Raw genomic sequence first — 19,251 nt, 5'->3', positions numbered from 1 at the left:
TTATTTATTTATTTATTTATTTATTTATTTATTTATTTATTTATTTATTTAGGGTAATTAGGTGCCCCTCCATTAAAATAAATAAATCCTGGGATTGAATGCAGGACCTTATGCATGCTAAGCACACACTCTACCACTGAGTTATGCACTCTCCCTCGTTTCAACGTGCAACTTTCTAGTGACATATGATGTTGAACATCTTTTCATATACTTGTTTGCCATCTGTGTATCTTCTTTAGTAAAGTGTCTGTTCAGAGCTTCTGCCCATTTTTCAGTGGGGTTGTTTGTTTTCTTGTTGAGTTTTAAGAGCTCTTTATAAGTTTTGGATATAATTCCTTTACCAGATGTTTGTTTGGCAGATAATATCTTCCCATCTGTGGCTTGTCTTTTCAGTCTCTTAAGGAATCGATTTTTTAAAATTAGGTGTGTTCCACAAATAAGTAGTTTTCTTGGTTTTGTGGGAGGGCCCAGTTACAATGCTATGAAAGAGGAAGACAGGGAAATTTAGTAAGAAAAGTTTAATTCTTTTAGGTATGAGAACTTAACAGAATTATCACAGGGATTAGGAGGAACATCGTGTGAATATCAAATTTCTTGGAATCAGTTGGACATCATAGGGGTGATGGGTGTCTTTTAAGAAGTAGCCTTGTCCTAGTGGGACATGTATGTTCTTGCTCGTGATTTTTTATCCTGAAATTTCTGCCTTTCACTTCACACCATTTTTAGAATATTCGTTCTCTTGACTTACTGATCTCCTACCATTTACATCTCTGTCTGCGCCCCTCATGTTTATTGCCCAGTGTGCAGTATTGGATCATTAGCTTGGGCTTTCATCGGATAGGTTGGGCCTCTGCTCTCAGTTCCATAACTTAGGAGCTGTGGGACTTCAGGGAAGTTACCTTGTTATAGCCTGTTTCCTGGCGTGCCTGCCCCCGAGGCTTGTTGAAAACATTAAATTGTATGTGTAAAACATCTGGCCTGGTACCTGGCTCTGGTGCTCAGAACAACGTGTGTTTTCTTCCCATCCGTTTTACTTTCCCTGTCGGTTCTCCCTACTTTTCTAGCCTGTGACTTTTTCTGACTTCCAGTTTTCCTTGTCGGAGGTTGCGTATTTCTCCAAATAGCATCGAAAGCAGCAATCCCCTGGTTTCCTCCCACATGGTTCCTCTGCGCGTCCTGCGGTCAGCCCCCTGTGGTCTGCTCTGGTCTCATGGCGAGGCCCCCACACAGACAGTTAACTCAGGGTGTTCCTTGGACCTGCAGCTTCCCTTTCTCCTTCAGCTGTTGCTATTTCGATCGTCTCTGGGAGGAGGGGGCCTCATGCCACTCAGAAAAGGAAGATGAGACATCTTGACACTCAGTTCCCCCAATTATCCCCTCTCCTCCCTTGCATTCTGTTATGGACTGAAGTGTTTCCCTCTTAAAATTTGTATGTTGAAGTCCTGATGCCCAGCACCTCAGAATATGACTGTATTTGGAAACAGGGTCTTTAAGAAAGGGATTAAGTTAAATTGAGGTCATTCAGGTGGGCCCTAATCTAATAGGGCTAGTGTGCCTATAAGAGGAAATTAGGACATGCAGAGAGAGGCCCATCCTTTGCATGCACAGAGAGACAGCCATGTGAGGACACAGCAGGATGGCAGCCAAACCTGCCAGCACCTTGACCTTGGACTTCAAGCTTCCAGAAGTCTGAAAAAATAAATTTCTGTAGTGTAAGCCACCCAGTAAGTGGTACTTTTTTATGGCAGCAAATGAATATACCTTCCAGTTGTTCTCTTGAAAAAGCCGAAGGTTTAAACTTCTTATTTTGATACTCATGATCTTCAGAAATCTGGCTTCAATCTGCCTTTCCCAACTTAACCCGCACCGCATAAACCTCCAGTAACAAAACTGCTCCATGTATCACCCCCCAGGTGTGCTTTGTACCTGTATATTCATGTCTTTGCTCATTCTACCTGGAATATTGCAATTTCCATGCTGGAGATCTTACCCATCCCTCAGTGTTCATCTCAAAAATCCACTCATCTACAAAGTCTTTGGTTATCTTAACTAGCCTTGAATCCTCTTCTGAGTCCCTATAACATTTTATCATTACTTATTCACAAATCTTATTCCTCCTGTTTGAGGGTAAAATCCTAGAAGGCACAAGTCATATCTCGATGCCTATGTACAAAGTTCCTAGCACAGCCTCCAAAGAGATGATTCATTCATTCGTCGATTCATCCATATGTTGCTCTTAGCCATATGTTGTATTAATTTGTAAGCGATGCAGCCTAGAACAAGACAAATGTGATCTCTGCCCCATGAAACTTACATTCCATGGAGCTACAGAGAAATGAGTAATCAAGTAGTTATAGGTTGTTACTAGTATCTTAATGGAGAATAAAGTCATGACCGATTTCAGATAGTGTGCTTAGAGAAGGCCTCTGGAGGAGGTGCCGTTGAAGCTAAGATATGTAAGATAAGAAACCTGCCCCATGAAGAGGCATAAGCAGAGGTTAGACTCCTGGGGCAGGATTGAGGGTGATGCTCCAACTAGTGTGCTTGGAGCACCATGAGCAAGAGGGAGAGCAGCAGCCAGTAAAGGCAGAGAGGATGGGGGGGACAAGTCCTGCAGTGCCTTGGCAAGGGGTTGGTTGGGTTTTCTTGGGAAGCCTCCAGAGAATTTTAAGCAGGAAACTGTCATGGCACATTTTAAAAAATCACGCTGCTGTGCAGGGAATGAATTGTAAGAGTGAAAGCATGGAGACTGAGTCGGAGGCTACGTGGTACCCAAGTCAGAAGTGGTGGGTTCGACATGAGCGTGCTAGCCAGGAGAAAGAGGGAAGTGGATGGGGTGTGATAGTTTGGAGGTGGACTTACAGATGGGTAGGATGTGGGGAAAGAGAGAATAAGAAGAAGGAGGATTAGTCCCAGATTTCTGCTTCCATTAACAGTGTTTTTTTCTTTTTTAATTGTAAAGAAGGACTGATCATTAAAAACAACCTTTTACAACACACACACACACTCTCTCTCTGTAGACAAGAAAAGCACCCAAGTTTGTTAAATTCTCCTTTTCAAGGATAATCTCTTTAATAGTTGAATATATGGTTAATAGTTGAATACATGCTTAACTATTCCCTTTAATAGTTGAATATATACATATATACGCATACGTATTTTTAATGCTTGTATATGTGTGTAGAGTTTTATTTGAAACAAAAAGCAACCACGGCCATTTCTATCTCCCCTGGGCATAGCATAAGTCTGTCTTGGGTAAACAGTGTCTTGCTTAGAAAAATTACGTTGTGGGGTCTTTTGGTGAGTGTTCTGGGGAAAGAGGAGAAAAACGAAGGGAGAGGTGAATTATCCCTGCATAACAAAGTGACAGGATAGCCTTTCACGTGAATATCCTGGAAGATGAGGGGACAGGCAAGGAGGGAGCATCCAGTAGGTGACTGAGGAAATCCTTGGCACACAGAGTGTTATCTGTGGTGGAGGTGGTCAAAGAACTTTAGAACAGCAATGACTAATATTTCTCTATGGTTCTCAGCTTTGCTCTTCTCCTTCCTAAATTTTCATGAAACTTGTTACACACAAAAGCTTTAAGCTAGTGGTGCTTTAGATTAAAGCTAAGTAAAAAGAAGAAGTTGATATTTAGTGTGGGCAAGGCTGTGTTGGAGGAGGAAGGCAAGCCCAAGGGTTGAGAGTCAGGTGGCTCTGGAGACTCAGGCTGCAGGGGGACGAAATCTTTCTCTTCCTTTCCTATGGGTGGAGACTTCCCTCAGTTTGGAACTTAGGTTCTTGTGCCATTTCAGTTGAGTAGTTAAAAAAAATTTTATCCCTAAATACTGGGCAGCAGAATCTGATTGTGTGTGTGTGTGTCACACATGAGATGTGTTCAGCTGCAGACAGTTATCTCGCTGTAGTTCTTTCATTATTTAAGACGCAGCAGCATCCCTGGCAAGGTGTGGCAATGCCAGCAGCAGGCTGGGAATCTGACATGTCAGGGTCTTGTATGCTTTATACATAAGATTTGGCAAAATTATTAGATGACTTTTAAATTCAGGTTTTTTTTTTTAAATAACAGCTTCAGCATTTAATTATTCTGTATTTGAAAGGTCACTAGAAACCAAGAGTTTAAAAAAAGTGTTGAAACTGGAAAAAAAAAAGTTTAATCAATTTCCATTCAAACCAAGATCCCTCTTGCATTTTTTTCCCTTTGGGGAAGTTATAGGGTAGATGGAGGTTGTGGGGAACAAGACGGTGATTGTTTTTGTGAAACTTTTTGGTTTTGACTCTGACCTTTATCTTATAGTAGAAGGTAGAGTGTTCGGTATAAAATGGAAGAAACCTGTGGTGAGGGAGTAGAGAATCTGTAATTGGAGAAGCTTAGACATGGCCTAAGCTTAGACCCCATATTGTCTGGGGCGAACCATTTTGTAGCAATGTACAAACTCTCAGCAGGACAATAGGGTGACTTTCAGTTGAAGGTCAGTAGTCCAAGAACTTGAGAAATCTATTTGTCTTGCCTGTTTGACCCATCCCACCCTCCTAGCTATGTTCATAACTGCTCTTGCTTCCCATTCAGTTTGGGAAAACAGTGGCCTATTCAGATGCCTTCAGAAAAATAAATGAGACCTTCAAAGTTAACTCAGGTCCATCCATGGCTACATCCTCCCAAGCATGCCTGTGTCCATAAGACCTCCGTTGTAAGAAGGTGGGAGGAAGAAAGGAAGTGATGTGAAAGATTTTAGATACAGATCACCCTTTAGTATTCCCCAGATTTATAATATGCATAAATTATAAAACTGAGGTTTTCTTCTTGGTTCTGTAGTTGTCCTTGGAAAATTTCTAAAGAACCTAGGTGTTTTTTGGTAATAAAGTACCCAGGGGCATCGTCAGGACTAAACTACCTTGAAGCTTTTCTGTGTTATTAACTTCAGATGTCATTTACTTTTGACCTTTATGTTTATTATTCTAGGCTGTGTACTTATAGGCTGATACATTGTGGTGACTTCAGTTACGACTTTTTTTCTTTCATGAAGATTTCTGTTTTGTTTGCAGTTGGATTTGTCACCCTCTAGGGTGGTACACAGGAAGCATAGTTGCCTTGGGACAGAAAATTCTTCATGAAACCAGTGATCTGGCCACTTGTCAGAAGGGAAAACCAAATAACCAAATGAACAATCTGTTTTTCCCTTTTGGCTCAATCGAAGGAATCCACAGTAAGGCTTCAAAAGGTGCTACCCCTAATCCCAGCTGGGGAATTTTTTGGGTTTTTTTCAACAATTATGGTTTGTCAAAAACTGGCGTGACTCCATGCTGTAATCTAGGGCATCTATAACACCATGGTCACTCAATTTATTTTATTTATCTATCTTTTTGGTGGGGGAGAGGTAATTAGGTTTGTTTATTTACTTTTGGAGGAGGTACTGGGGATTGAACCCAGAAACTCATGCATGCTAAGCATGCACTCTACCACTTGAGCTATACCCTCCCCCATCATGCTCACGCAAGAAGTTGCCTGCTTGTTGGCTTGTTGGCCAACCACATTTAGGCAAGAATAGCACAGAAGTAGAGGTCTCCTTTAGGACAGGGACAGTATCTTACTCATCTGTTCATCCCTGGGGCTTAGCACAGTAGGTAAATGTAAAGGAAGGTTATTTACTGAGGATACCCAGGGGGGTCACTATTGGATTAACCTCAGGATGGTGTTTCCCTATGCATTCTAATCTAGCTTTTGGAAACATTTCCCTGGTTCTTTGGTAAGGTGCACTGTGAATCAAAATACCAGGTATCTTTGAGGGTTGACTCAGAGCTGGGGCAGGAAATCTGCAATGGTAGGGTAGGGAAGTCGAAGTCGTAATGGCAAGGCTTGCCAAGGGCTTACCTCTTATTTCTAGTGGGAACAAGGGCCCACTGCCAAGTGGTCACACTTGTGTTGAGCAGAGCAACAACAGTAAGGATAGAGCTTGCAGTGAGAGAAGTCAGCATTCATTCAGCAGAACAGGAGGCACTGGGATACCAGGGGAAGGATAAGATGTGGGAGCTTGTTGCCCATGTCAACAAAGCTCAGGGACTGTGGAGATCAAAGACACTGTAATTGCTATCCATCATGGGCAGAGGTGGGCCTGGGGTACAGCAGGATGATCACAATGATCATCCCTTGGGTCAAACAATTGATTTGATGAACAGATAGAGATAGCAGTCAGCTTTCTTAACAAGTCACTCCTTGCAGTGAGAGCAGATGATGTGACCGTTTCCGAGAGAAAACCATGCTCTTGAGCAGAGATGCCATTTTCCCATGAGGGAGGTGTGTTTAAACGAGCGTGTTCTCTATTTGAAAGGCCTCGGCAGATTAGATCAGTTGTGCAGTTGGGGTTTGTGTAGGGGCAGCCCACAGGTGAGAGGCTCCTCACTTACGGTTGTGTCTGAGTGGGCTGAGCGAATGGCGGAGGTAGCAAAGAGCCCCATGTGTTTCAGAACATCGCGTGAGTAGTTGGCTGGCTGCCCACTTGCTGCTCTGTCTCTAGTGTGGCTCCACACTCAACCTTTGAAAGCCTTCTCACATGCAGATCCTGTTTATGTAAGAAGTTTGCTCAAACACCCCCACAGTGCTTTAATGACGTACTGGAAGGGTATCCTCTCACCCCTACCCATGACTCAATACACAGAGCAGAAATGATGCTCTCTTCTCTAGCCTCTGAATTTCTAGAGTGGAATCACCTCACATGAAACTGATCATCTCTCAGTGGGTGCCGCTCTGGCCAGCTCACCTACCTGGCTTGTATTGCTGCAGGGCTGGGGGTTATTGATTAAAGATAAAATAAAATTAATATAAATGAATCACTTACTTTTTCAAATTAGAGTTCTTCCTTTCTGAAGCTCTCCTTCCTCTCCTGTCCATTATCTTCATCCTGTCTTTCTCTTCAGTTAACCAGTATGAACTGCTCAACAAACTCAGTATTCAAACATGAGACATCTTTTTGCCTTTTAAATTATTTGCTTGAACTGCTACCCATTTTATCAGCATGAAGACCAAAATTTCTCTTTTGAGGTTCTCCTACATAAATTGCCTAAGAGCTTCAGGGTTAACTTGGTGCAAAGAGGGACTCAGTATGTTTCTCATGTGAGACTGAGAGAGACCTGGGTTCTGGTCAGTTCCTTGCCCACCACTGCTTGGGGTTGTTGCCGAAGACCAGACCCGCACATCTCCAGTGGTGCTTGTCCGTTGCAGCAGTGATGTCGTTGGTGGTCCGGACACCTCCATTTTCTGCAGTGGTTCTTCATCCACACTTGGCCCTTGTGGATATGGCTATAGCAGAAAGCTCTTTTGGTTTCCATACACAGACATTCTTGGGACACCAGCCAACCAACGCTGAGAGGTTTAATTGGGTTCCAATAACTATTACCACCTCAAAGACCAGAGTCAGAACCCTCCACCTTTCCTGCTGGCCATTATCATCCAATGATAGTACTGCCTTTTAAAGCCACACAAAATTGAACATGTCTTTTTACACCTTTCTCCTTAGAAAATAGTGCTTCATTGTGGCAGACAAAATGTGACCATTCATAAAATCATTTTATTTCCCTCCTGGTCACATAGGAAGGCTTCATTTTCCAGTCCTCCTGGCAGCTAGGTGGGATCTGTGATGAGATCTGCACAGAGAATATGGGCCCATGTGCCTCACCATAGAACCTTTCCTATCAGATCTCTCATGTGCTCACTCCCTTATCTGCATGGCTAGAAGGAAAAAGATTCCAAGATGGTAGAGCCGCAAGTTGGGAATAGCTTGAGCCCTGGGCCACTGCTTAGAGGAGAGCCATCCAGGAAAGTAGCCAAACTGTCCTATCTCTTGTGAGCATGAGAAATACATTTTTATTTATTTGAATTCTTGAGATTTGGGGATCCGTTATTGTAAAAGAGCCTATCCTTCCTTAATTAATGCACTTCTTACTCAAGGCAGTTTGCCCTCCCTCGACAATGCCATTCAGCTTATTTTTGTGTAACCCGGAGGAGCCTTTTACTGGTATCCACCCTGAACGGAAAGGTTTGCTTCAAATGGACTTGCTTACTGGCTCTTAGTCATGAGAGATGCTGGCATTTCTAGGACCACACCTATGTCAGCCAGCATGGCTAAGTTATACCATGCTAACAAAAGACCCCCAAATCCAAGTGGCTCATGTCAATAAAGGTTTAGTTCTTGTTCAAATTAGATTTTCATCACTGGTTAGCTAAGGCTCTGCTCCATACTGTCTTCATTGTGGGACTCGGAATGATGACATAGCCTCTCTCTGGGGGCATTGCCAGGCTCATGGGAGAGGGAAGTGGAGCCCCGTGAACCACACGCAGGCTCTTAAAGCTCCTGCTTGTAAGTGACAAACATAACTTCCATTTGCATTTAATGGACCAAAGCAAATCACACGGCTAAGGCTAATGTCATAAAGGGTGATATATAATCCTGCAGGAAAGGACACCACAGAAAGGGGAACTAGAATATTTGAAAGATTAGTAATGTCATCTATCACAATCCTCAAAGGGCACCATTCTTAATTTCTGTCTTTACAGGCATCCGGTTACTTTTACAAGATTCAGGATAGGATGCTGGTGGGATCTTGCTTAATTTAAATTCTTTGAAAATACGTCCATCCCTAGGACTGAGTCCAGAAAGAGACGGGCACAGTTCTCACAGGAAAGATGAGAGTATGAACTAACCTGAAACTCCATGCTCTTTGAATAACACTGTGCGAAGGCATACTCGGCCACCTTGTGCTCCCTTCTCTAGTCAGCTTCTCTTTTTGTTAGCCTTATAATAACTGTCGTGGGCTGTATTCGTTTTCTATTGTTGCCGTAACAAATTACCACAAATATAGCAACTCAAAATAACTCCCATTTGTTTTCTCGTGCTTCTGTAGCTCAGAGGTCCAGCCATAGCACCTAAGAATGCTTTGAGCCTCACAGGGCTGAACTGAAGGTGTCATCAAGTGTCTGGAGGCTCTGGGCGTTCACTCGCTTCCGGGCACATTCAAGGATAGGGCCAGTTCTAGCTGCATCTGGTTGTTGGACTGAGGTGTCTGTTTCTTTGTTGGCGGTCATGGTGTACTGGATTCTAGACCATCTGCGTTCCCTGACTCGTGACCTTCTTCCTCCATCGTCAAAGCCAGCCACAGGGGGCCGAGTCCTTCTCATGCTTCTCACCTCCCTGACCTTCCCCTTCTGTGTCACCTCACCTCTGCTTACCTCTTCTGCTAACCCTTCTCAGACTCTGCTGCTTCCACTTCTGCTTTTAAGGGCTCATGTAATTTCATTGGGCCTGCCTAGATAATCCAGGATAATCTTCCTAGCTTAAGGTCAGCTGATGAGTAGACTTAATTCCATCTGCAAGATCTCTTCACAGCAGTGCCTAAATAGTGTCGGGGGATGGATCGTGGGAGCATACCTTTAGAATTCTGCCCACTGTGTGGGTTTCAATTATATCTGTGCACCAGATAATTACTTGGAAAATTTCCTTAAACACGTTCATCTCATAGTAAATAAAAGCCAGTAGGTTTGCTGGTATAAAAGTCTACTTCCTAGAAGAGAAAATTCTATAAACAAGGCAAGTCCTGAGCACCGTGATTTCCCTGACTAGACCTTGAAGTTGGGGACAGAACTTTACATTCTTTTCTCCCCAGAACTCTACAACCTGTGCCCAGTAGTTGGTCCCCGGAAGTTTACCACTGTTGCTGCTGCTGAACAAAATAGGCCCAAGTCTACTCAAGTTTCAAGCAAATTCTGGGGGCCTGTGATGTACTACGTGTTGCAGAGTCCTTTAAAATCACCAGTTTCTTCTTGCTCATAGAAATGGCCATTCAGGATGGCTCACAACCTTTCCTCATCCATCACCTCAGCCTGTCATGCAACCACAGCTTTGCTGAGGAGTGGGGTGAATGTGTTTGCCTGTTTTTTATTAGTAGAAAACCTGAAAGTGTGATGATTTCTGAAATTGATAACAGAAAATTTAGGTGGATTCTAGTGGAAGACTCTTTCATTCCCCACCACGTATTCTTCTGTGGCCCATTCGGAAAGGAAGTCCCACCAACCCTTCCATCCTTGCTGGGAAGTACCACCAGTCATATTCGGTTAGGGCACACACTACTGACCTCATTTTAACTGAATTACTTCTTTAAAGATCCTATCTCCAAGTACAGTCACATCTGAGATACTGAGAATTCGACATATGAACTTGGGGAGGGGACACTTTCAGCCTGTAACACGTATATGTGGATTATGTCCTCACTGCCAAAATGTTAAGTCTCTCAGTAGAAGGGATCTAGTCTGTTTGGTTTGATGCTATGTCCAAAGCACTCAGACTGGTACCTGGTATGTAGTTAGTGCTCAATATTTGCTCAAAAAATGAAGAAACCTGAATAGTTTAGGTATCTTTAGAATTGAGATAGTTTGGATATCTAACAGGCTCTGATGACCGATAATACATGAAACACGAGGCAGAAAGAGTCTCATCTGGTTTCTAGCTTAAATAATTGAATGTCTAGTGATGCCCCTCAACATGACAGGAAATGCACACAAAAAAGGATCAGGGTTTGGGGAAAAAGCTTTGGGCATATTGAGTTAGAGATACTTGAAATACATTCAAGTGGAAAAGTCAAAGAGACCTTTGGATACATGGCATGTGGAGAATACAGTGGGCAAAATCTTGGTTAAAAATTCAGATTTGGAAGATCATCAGTTCACAGTAAGTGCTGAAATCAGATGGCAAATGAGATCACCCAAAAAAACATACATAGGAAGAGACCTAGCGTAAAAGCAAGAAAAATACTAATGTTTAAAGGTTGGGTAGAGAAAGCAAAGCTTGTTTAAGAAGAGAATGAGGAAAGTGAGAAGTAGGCATCATAGAATCAGAGGAAGAAAAACTATTGAAAGTAATGGTCACCTGTGTCAAAGGATAAGGGAGAGGTCCTTCTCAAAGGCTGTTCCAGGGAATAATCCTCCCATGAAATAATGTTTGGAACAAGATTACCTGCTTAACTAAATGTGAGAAATGTCTTGCAGAATCACAAGATAATTTAGCCCATTAATGTCCCAGAGAAGTCTTGCTAGAAAGAAACCTATACATTTTAACTTCTAATGTTAAGTTCCCAAAGCTTATGTTTGACCTTAAATCTCTCTCCTTTCTTCTTACGTAACTATGCTTAGTAATAGCACACAGAACCGGAGTCCCAAGGAATACTCTTTGGGAAACAATAAGCATAATTAACAAGATAAGTGTTGGAAATAGCCCTTTGCATTTGACAATTAGGTGGTTTTGTTATCATCACTGAAGTGGTTTCTGCTGAGTGATGGAGTCTGAAGGTATAGAGCTAAAGCAGGAAGCACAATCTGCTCATTCTATAAGCTTGACCTAAAGGAGGAGGTTAAAAAAAAAAAAAGGCAGTATCTTGCTTGCATGATGTGTAATGTTAAATAAGTATGTATTGGATGGGAAGGACACAGCTAAGTTTATAGATAACAGACACATTGAGAAATGGTAGCAAGAGAAGTTGAATAGTCAGCAGAACAAGGTCTACAAAGAGATAGGAGAAACTGAGATCAGAAGAAAGTCCTCCCCTTTCCTGAAGACTGGAAGAAGGAAGGAGAAGATACAGTTGTCTCTGTAGGAGAAGATTGAGAAAGCCCATGGTAATCTCAGTTCCTCAGATAAGAACATATACGCAGAGTTTGTCTTGGGTGCTGAAATTAAAAATACTCTATCCCATATCCCTCCCCCTAAAAAAGCTCATGTGTGATCTTGCTAGTGTTAAAGTCCTCCAAATGTTACCACTACTGCTATGGTCAGGAAGTCACTTCTGCTTTGGACTCGGGTAGGAATCGTTTTCCTGGGCCTTTAATCTTCTAGTTTCCCCAGAGGCAGAGATCTGTCCTATGTATGCATTTCTGTCTCCCCACTGCCTTTCACAAAATGGGTGCTATGAACATGGAATGATTAGCGAGCAACAGACAGGATCACATTCTGCCCATAATTGAGAATTCAATGCATTGCATTATTATAGCCTGAAGAATCCTAGTACCAGGGTGTGGTTACACAGTATAGTTTTGGACACTTCCCGTGGTGAGGCTTTCACTGAGAATTCTCCAGGTCCGGTTTCTTCTTGTTCAGCCGTCATTGTTGACGCCCCAGTTGATACCATCCCAGCTTTCTTTGCCTGGTTGTCGCAAGTGTGTTGTCTGTGTAGCTCTGTGTGCAAAGCATTTATCAGAGAACAAGGCACATAATTAAAGCTCAATAATTGATAGATTGTGATGATAGTAATCGTTACCATTATAATAGATTCAAACCCCAACCAAAGAGAGCTTCATTATCAAGATGCAAAGTTTTATATTTCTTACTTACCTAGGTACTGTTCTACTTCTTAACCTTTTTTTCCACAAAACTTTTTTTCTTATTAACTATTTACTTCTTTTCATGTTCCTTACCTAATTTTTCACCACCAAATCTCTTATTTATCCTTATGTATTCAGTATATTTGTTTGCTTAATAAAAATTTTATGCTTTGATTTTTTTTTTCATCCCCAGTGTTTTTCTTATTTTCCTCTTTCTTAATTATAAGCTGTTCGGTCTAAAGTTAACATCTTTTTATTCACTTCTCCAATTATCAGTTGCCAGCTAGAAGCCTGAGAGCCACCTTTTTTTTCTCGTAGTACTTAACAAATACTGGTTTGTTGAGCACTTACTATGCACCAACTACTATTCCAGGCACTAAAGATACGAACGTGATAAAAATGTCATTGTCGTTAGGGAGCTTATATTCTAGTGAAGGATTCAGGCAGTGAGTAAGTGAAGATTAAGTAGTTAATAAAGTCGCAGACATGTAGAAAACTGATAAGGAATGTGTAGCTTGGGCTGGACGATTGAGCACACGTGATTTGAGGAGCAAAGATTATAGGCAAGCTGTATCTGAAATTTCCTGGTTAAAGAGGTGAAGGAGGTTTATCAGGTCATGTGATAGTGCAAGTCTATCAGGATTCACAGTGGAAAGACCCAAAATGTGGTGAACCAGACCGTGTGTGCCTGACAGCGGGTAGGTTTTAGAGTTGCAGACTTTTTGGTTAATTCCATCACTGTTGTCTGAAAGCAGCTCTACTTAAGAGTCATTGCTGTTAGCTGTCTAGGGATCTGAATCTGTGTAATCTTGAGATAGCGCAGTGGAAGGCTGTTGTGATGTATACTTTGATTCGGACTTTCTATTTAGGTCATTAAACAGACAGGCAGTTGTCATTGTATCAGTGAAAGCAGTTCTCTCCCAATTGGATGCCAGAACTTCACTCTATTTAAGGAAAATGAGCCTATTGAGAAAATACTGGTTCAGTTTATGGAGATGTTGAGTTTTTGGTGTCTTTGAAATCTTTTGCAAGAAGAGGCCAGTTAGTTTAATGCATGAACCTAGAATTTAAGAGGAAGATCTGGGCTGGAGACATAAGGCTTTGTATTGTGTCACCCAATAGAAATGGATGAGATTGCCCAGGAATGATGTGTTATATTTTCTGTTATTTAGAGCAGGGTGCCAGATAGGGAAGGAAGTGAGACTGAAAGGGCTAACCAAGAGACAGTGGAGAGGCCGTTGGATTGGTGGATTTGGTTAAGATAAAAATCAGGTATAGGGAGAGTAGCTGAGTATGAGAAATGGAAGAGTAAAGGGTGCTCAGAGAGTGGGATGGCTGAATTTAATCTTTTAAATCTGGAGCAATTTTGAGTGACACAGTAGTAGGTGTGCCTAGGGAGTGTCTGAAAATGAGGAGAGGCCCTGTGGAAAGGATTCTTAGGGAAGGCACAAAGGAGAGGAAGCACAGAGTGGTAATGGTGATGGAGATATAGAAGAGATTAACAGGCTTAGGAAGTGAGAGAGGACATGAGAAATGTGAGGTATGGTGAAGACAACTGGTCCCAGCTGCCCTCTGGAGAGATAGCTATGGAGTGGGGCACTTGGGCTCTTTTAGAATGAGTCACAGCCTGGGATAGATGGCATTTTTGAGGGAATACTTGTTGTTGAAGGGTGTGGCAACTCAGATTTCTGTGGGTCTCCATTGCATTAGTTCTGGAATCAGAGTTGTTGGTGTGCGAACTTATACTAGGGCTGCTGTGTGGAGGTCCTTGTTCTGAGGGGTCTGTACTCCAAGAGTTTTACCCAGTGCAAGGAATCCGTGCTGGCCATTGAGCCTGAATCCCTTCAAGTGTAGCATCCATCCTGTGAAGTTTTCTGCAAGCTCAGACAGGGATGGGGCGAGAATTAGGGCTCTAACTCATTTCTGAGGGCCCTATGGAGTGAATGGAGAAAGGGAGTTGAAGATTGGGAGCTATTTGGGTCATCATGTGTTGGACTGAAAGATTAAGTAGAGAGCAGATGAATTCTGACACAAGATCGGAACCCGGGGAGGGACCAGAAGTCACTTCCAAAATTATGAAACCAAGGAGGTAAAATGAGAAGATTAGTAGATCACATGTATTCCAGATAAAACAGAGCGGTGAGATATGGAGAGGGTGAAAAACGGGGTCTAGTTATTAGGGTGAAAGAAAAAGGAGTTTGGTTATGTGGTATATAGTATATGGTTGGTATGGTATTAAGAGTATGCCTCTATTTTTGCAGAAGCAATATAATTAAAAAATAAACCAAAATATTGCTGCATTGGAGAACTAGCCCTTGGCAGCTTCTAATCAGCAAGGTGATCCAGAACAATCTATTAAAGTCTACGTAACCCTATCTTCTCATCTGTAAAAATTAAGCAGTTGGGTGAGATGATCTCTGAAGTTTCTAGTAGCTCTGTGATTCCACAGCATTTATTCCTTCATCTTTCAGATCCCTGCCACCTTCCCCTTTAGGGCTTCAAATCACACTGAAGGGGTCCACTTTCATGCAAGGCTAGCCCTAAATACTTGTTTTCTTTCTGACACTTAAGATTGAAGTAACTGCAGACATTGGGAGAGGCATAGCTCGTATCCTGCTGAAATTCAATGAATGACCTCACTTCTCTAGAATGGAACATGACTGCATTGTTTATATATTTCTGTTTTGTTACCAGGCAGTCAGTACAGACTTCATTGAAATATTGTGTGTTCATTGGGTTTTGTGCCTCATCTCACTGGCAGAAGAACGTAGTGGTTGATTTGGGGAATGGAGATGGCTGGAAAGGAGGTAAAGAGTGAAGATGGAGAAACAAGACTGGCAGTGATGAAGAGAACCAGCGAAGAGAGAAGGCCATGGTGGTGCTGAGAAAGTAGATCTTTTCTTCTTGTTAAGAGCACCAGAGGGAAGAATCCAGCTGATCACTATTCAGGGGCATCTGGCTCCAGGAATAACAGACCATCTGGTGTCCAACTCCTTCAAAATGGTGAGTTTCATAAATATTCTCACTAATTTGACGTGGACCCAGCTGCTGCATACCCAGCAGATGTATTCTGTGAGCATTTCTTGGTGGGAACCGGCCTAATCAAAGTGAGATATTCCAAAATTGTCTGAGAGGAGCGAATGTGAGAACTGTTTACTTTTATTTGAGAGACTAAGATGAGACAGTTTAGATGAGTTATTGAAAGTTACACTTTGTTTGTTTTCTTTTTTAAATACGAGAGCTGACTTGGACCATGCAAACGATTTTCTTCTCATTTCTGTATTACCACACATTCAGCATGTGTCAGCAAGCTGCTTTTGTTTTTCATTGACTGGCTAAGTACAGAAAGAATATCCTACAAGAAGGGAGAGCAGAGCCAGAAGCAAACTTAAGCATTACTTAAGGCTGTGATGTCTCTTATTGGCCATTTTATGATAGATATTTCTCCATATGACACCCACATCCATCCCCCACTCCCCGCCCTTCAGTGCTTCATAGTAACTCACCATGTAAGGAGATGATGGATTTGCTCTCTTGTCTTCCCTTTATCTCATTCCCTTCCTTCTAACAAGCTGAATTTGGGTGTGAGGGTCATCGGAGGGATTCGTGAATTCACCCTAATTTGCCATCTCTGAATCACACCTTATTTTAAAAAAGAAAATTCAAATCCCAACTTTATAAATGTTGCAACAAATGGCTTTCACTGCTACTTTTATGTGCATCATGGAAGCAGACAAAAATATCAGAGGTCCCTTTTGACTCAAAAACTATAAGGTTCTGATTCTTTTGTGATTTTTCATGGGAAGTGGAAGTGAAATGACTGATCAGTGACCATAATTGGCATGGGTAGAAAAATCAGAGAAAAGATGTGATGTGGGCAAAATAGCCTGGGAAGAGCCAAGAAACTAAAGAGAATATAGTTTTAGAGTATAGCTTGAGTTGGATATTTCATAATCTAGTATTGGACAGAACAACTTAAAAAAATTTTTCCATCTATTCACCAGATCTAGTAAGTTGTTAAGCTTCAATGAAGCTTTATATCATTAAAAATAGCCAGAGAAACTTTTTTTTAATGTGGAAATGATTAAAGAAATGGAAGAAACTAGGGACAATTATACAAGAAATGATTCTCAGTCAACTTTGGTTACTTCACATTTATCGAAGAAGGCTTCAGAAAGCTTGATTTAAATTCCACATGTCCCCATCTGAGAGTAGGAAGAATTACTGAATTCCAGATAACCTGGAGTACAGTTCTACAAGTCTGTCATGGTCTCAAATTCATGCTGTGTGGATACTTTTTCGCTTAAGAGTTGATACTAGTTACTTCATGATTGGTGTACCAGGTTATAAACGGAAAGATCTGAAATTTGAAGCAATAAGATGGATAAAGATTGTCTACTGAAATAAAATCACACAACGTGAGAGCTGTGGGTTAACTTTTACTTGGGGCAAAATGAGGACTCCAGTCCAGGAGACAGCATCTTAGACAGCTGAGAGAAACTGTTCCGAAGAGGCGGGGGAAACTCAGATTATATATGATTTCAGTGAAGGGGGCACATGCAGTCAAGCACACACCTAGGCAGAAGCTTGCTGCTCATCATGAGGAGCAGATGTCATTATTAATGATTTTAGTGCTTTTCTAGATATGAGGACACGCAAGAACTTGGGCTTATAAAATCTTCTCCTGAAAACATCTAACTATCTGAAGGCCTGTTCAGCCAGTTTTCCCAGAGCACAGAGTGCTTCATCCCTGGTCTCCCCCCTGAACTTTCAAGGTGTGTTGGAGGTCAGTGGCTGCAGTGGCTTGTAATTTAATCCAAGCAGAGGTAGATGTAAAGTGCCAGCATGATTCAGTCCTTGTGGAGACAGGTGGAAAATGCCAATTTTTAGCTGGAAAGACAATGAAGTATCTGGAACTATTACAAAGAAAGTTTCAGAAGAAATTATTTAATTTAACTGCTTAGAAACCATTATTCTTCTCAGACTTAAAAAAAAAATCCTGCTTAGAAAACATTGTTCTTCTTAGACTTAAAAAAAAATCCCTTCGGCTACATTACTCCTTCTACTCTTTTTCTTCCTTTTCTTGTGCCCATATTTAAAATTATTCAGTTACAACCCGAGCAGTAATCTGCTTACATATTTCTGGACACAAAGGAGTTATGCCCTCATGTGTGGAAACCAGTCTTAGTTCAGTGGGAAGGGAATTCAGTTTGGATCTCTAGACACCAGAGGAAGTCCAGGATTTTCCTCTTATGTCTGACTTTAAGTGAATCATTTAACTTTTCTGAACTTAATTTTATCATTTGTAAAATCAAGACAATAATACTTACTCCATGAAGTTCTTAAGAGGATTATATAAGGTGTATATGAAAAATACTGAACCCAGTAGATTGCTACTCAGTTTGTAATTAATCAGATTCAGAAACTGAAACAAACATGTGGTAACTCATCTAAGGTCCTTTAAGGCAGAGCTCACACTTACATATTTTCCTGAAGTGCCTTGAATTACATCACATGGCAGAGTTCTTTTTTGTGTGTAAATGCTACCTTTAGGTGTAATCGCTTGTTAGCAACTGGTTACTTTCTTTATTTCTATTTTCCGGTTAATTCTGGGAGGGAAAGTTCTGGGACGACAGTTTTTTGTCCTCCAGGCAGCATTTTTCTTTTGTTCTGATGCTTCTTGTCATACCTGTGAGATACTCTTTCCCCCTAGGTGTTGACCTTTATGTTAACTTGGCAATGTGTGAGGTACTGTAGCAAGACTGGAACTCCACAGAGGGTAAATAAATGTCACTCTTCAAACAGAAACCAGCATCAGTTCTAGAAAAGAAAACCAAGATTCTCAGCTGGTCATGTTATTAGAAACAATAGGCTCTCTAATAGCAGAAAAGGTGTCACATAAAGATCTACACGGAATACAAGATAAAACTGAACTACTAAAAAACCTAACAAGGCAGTATTTCCCAAGATGATACATTATTTGCAAAGGGTACTAGGAACAACTAAATTTATTACTACACTTCATCCCTTAGGATTAGGATCTCAGATGTCAGGAAAGAGATCAAGGTCAGAAACCCAGGTGGTACTCCTATTACACCAGGCCATCATACCAGTCAGGTATCAGCTCTAGCACCAGCTAATGGGTATCAAGAAAACTTTGCCCAAGTTGGGACAGTTCAAGCTATTGGTCCTTAAAGTCAAACATCGTAAAGATGATTTTGCTAAATTCACTGTTAGGTTTATTCTACTGTGAGCTTATTTTCACACAGTATCGCACTTGGATTGGCTTTAAGTAGTTCTTAGTAATTCTTGGATCTTGATTTTGGCTTTTCTTACCATTTGAAGAGTGAGTCTGAGAATGGGTAGATTTCTGTTTATGGGTCATAAAATAGCATTGAGTATTTCTAGCATCATGTCAGACATTGAGGCTTTGAGGGAAGAAGCAGACTTATTTCAGTTCTGGCAAAGTTTTCTGTATGTATTAGTTCATGCTAGAACTTTGTCTCTGACAAACATGAGCACCATCTGGATTCCTGACACTGGCTTTGTTCCTTCTCTCTGAGATCAACTTTCAAAGCAAACAAATGCTGCCTAGAAACGTGTGTGTGTCTCTAGGGAAAGGGGTATATTCCTGAGATATGTTCCATATGTTTTCTCAGAAACTCCTCAGAGGAGATCAGCCCTAGGTGCCCACACTGATAACCCACTTGTTTACACATCCTTTATCGACTTTTCTCCTTTCCTTGTCTTGCTTTCCTCACTGTCTCTGAGATCACTTCTCAGGTAAACTACCTGTACCCAAGTGCTTCTGCTTTTGCTTTGTGTAACCCAAACTAAGACAAAAACCATTAAAAACAAAACAAAACAAAACCTCCTTGGGGGATGAA

General features: G+C 41.5%; 2 long non-coding RNA genes across 2 annotated transcripts in view; one reads left to right on the top strand and one right to left on the bottom strand.

Moving 5' to 3' along the window:
- LOC106730010 overlaps positions 1-19,251 on the top strand; it is a 357,525-nt gene that overhangs the window by 34,905 nt on the left and 303,369 nt on the right. Inside the window, exon 2 of the long non-coding RNA XR_004313870.1 lies at positions 15,059-15,367. This is a non-coding gene — a long non-coding RNA (uncharacterized LOC106730010). The remainder of the gene's footprint in view (positions 1-15,058; positions 15,368-19,251) is intronic.
- LOC116658648 lies at positions 11,970-18,280 on the bottom strand. Its single transcript, XR_004313871.1, has 3 exons — positions 18,054-18,280; positions 15,871-16,006; positions 11,970-12,218 (listed from the first exon to the last, which is right to left on the bottom strand). It is a non-coding gene; the product is annotated as an uncharacterized LOC116658648 (long non-coding RNA).

The sequence above is a fragment of the Camelus ferus genome, chromosome 21, assembly GCF_009834535.1.
Source record: "Camelus ferus isolate YT-003-E chromosome 21, BCGSAC_Cfer_1.0, whole genome shotgun sequence".
NCBI classification, from domain to species: Eukaryota; Metazoa; Chordata; class Mammalia; order Artiodactyla; family Camelidae; genus Camelus; species Camelus ferus.
Note: the sequence above shows the minus strand (reverse complement) of the source record. Positions and strands in the feature narration are given on the sequence as shown.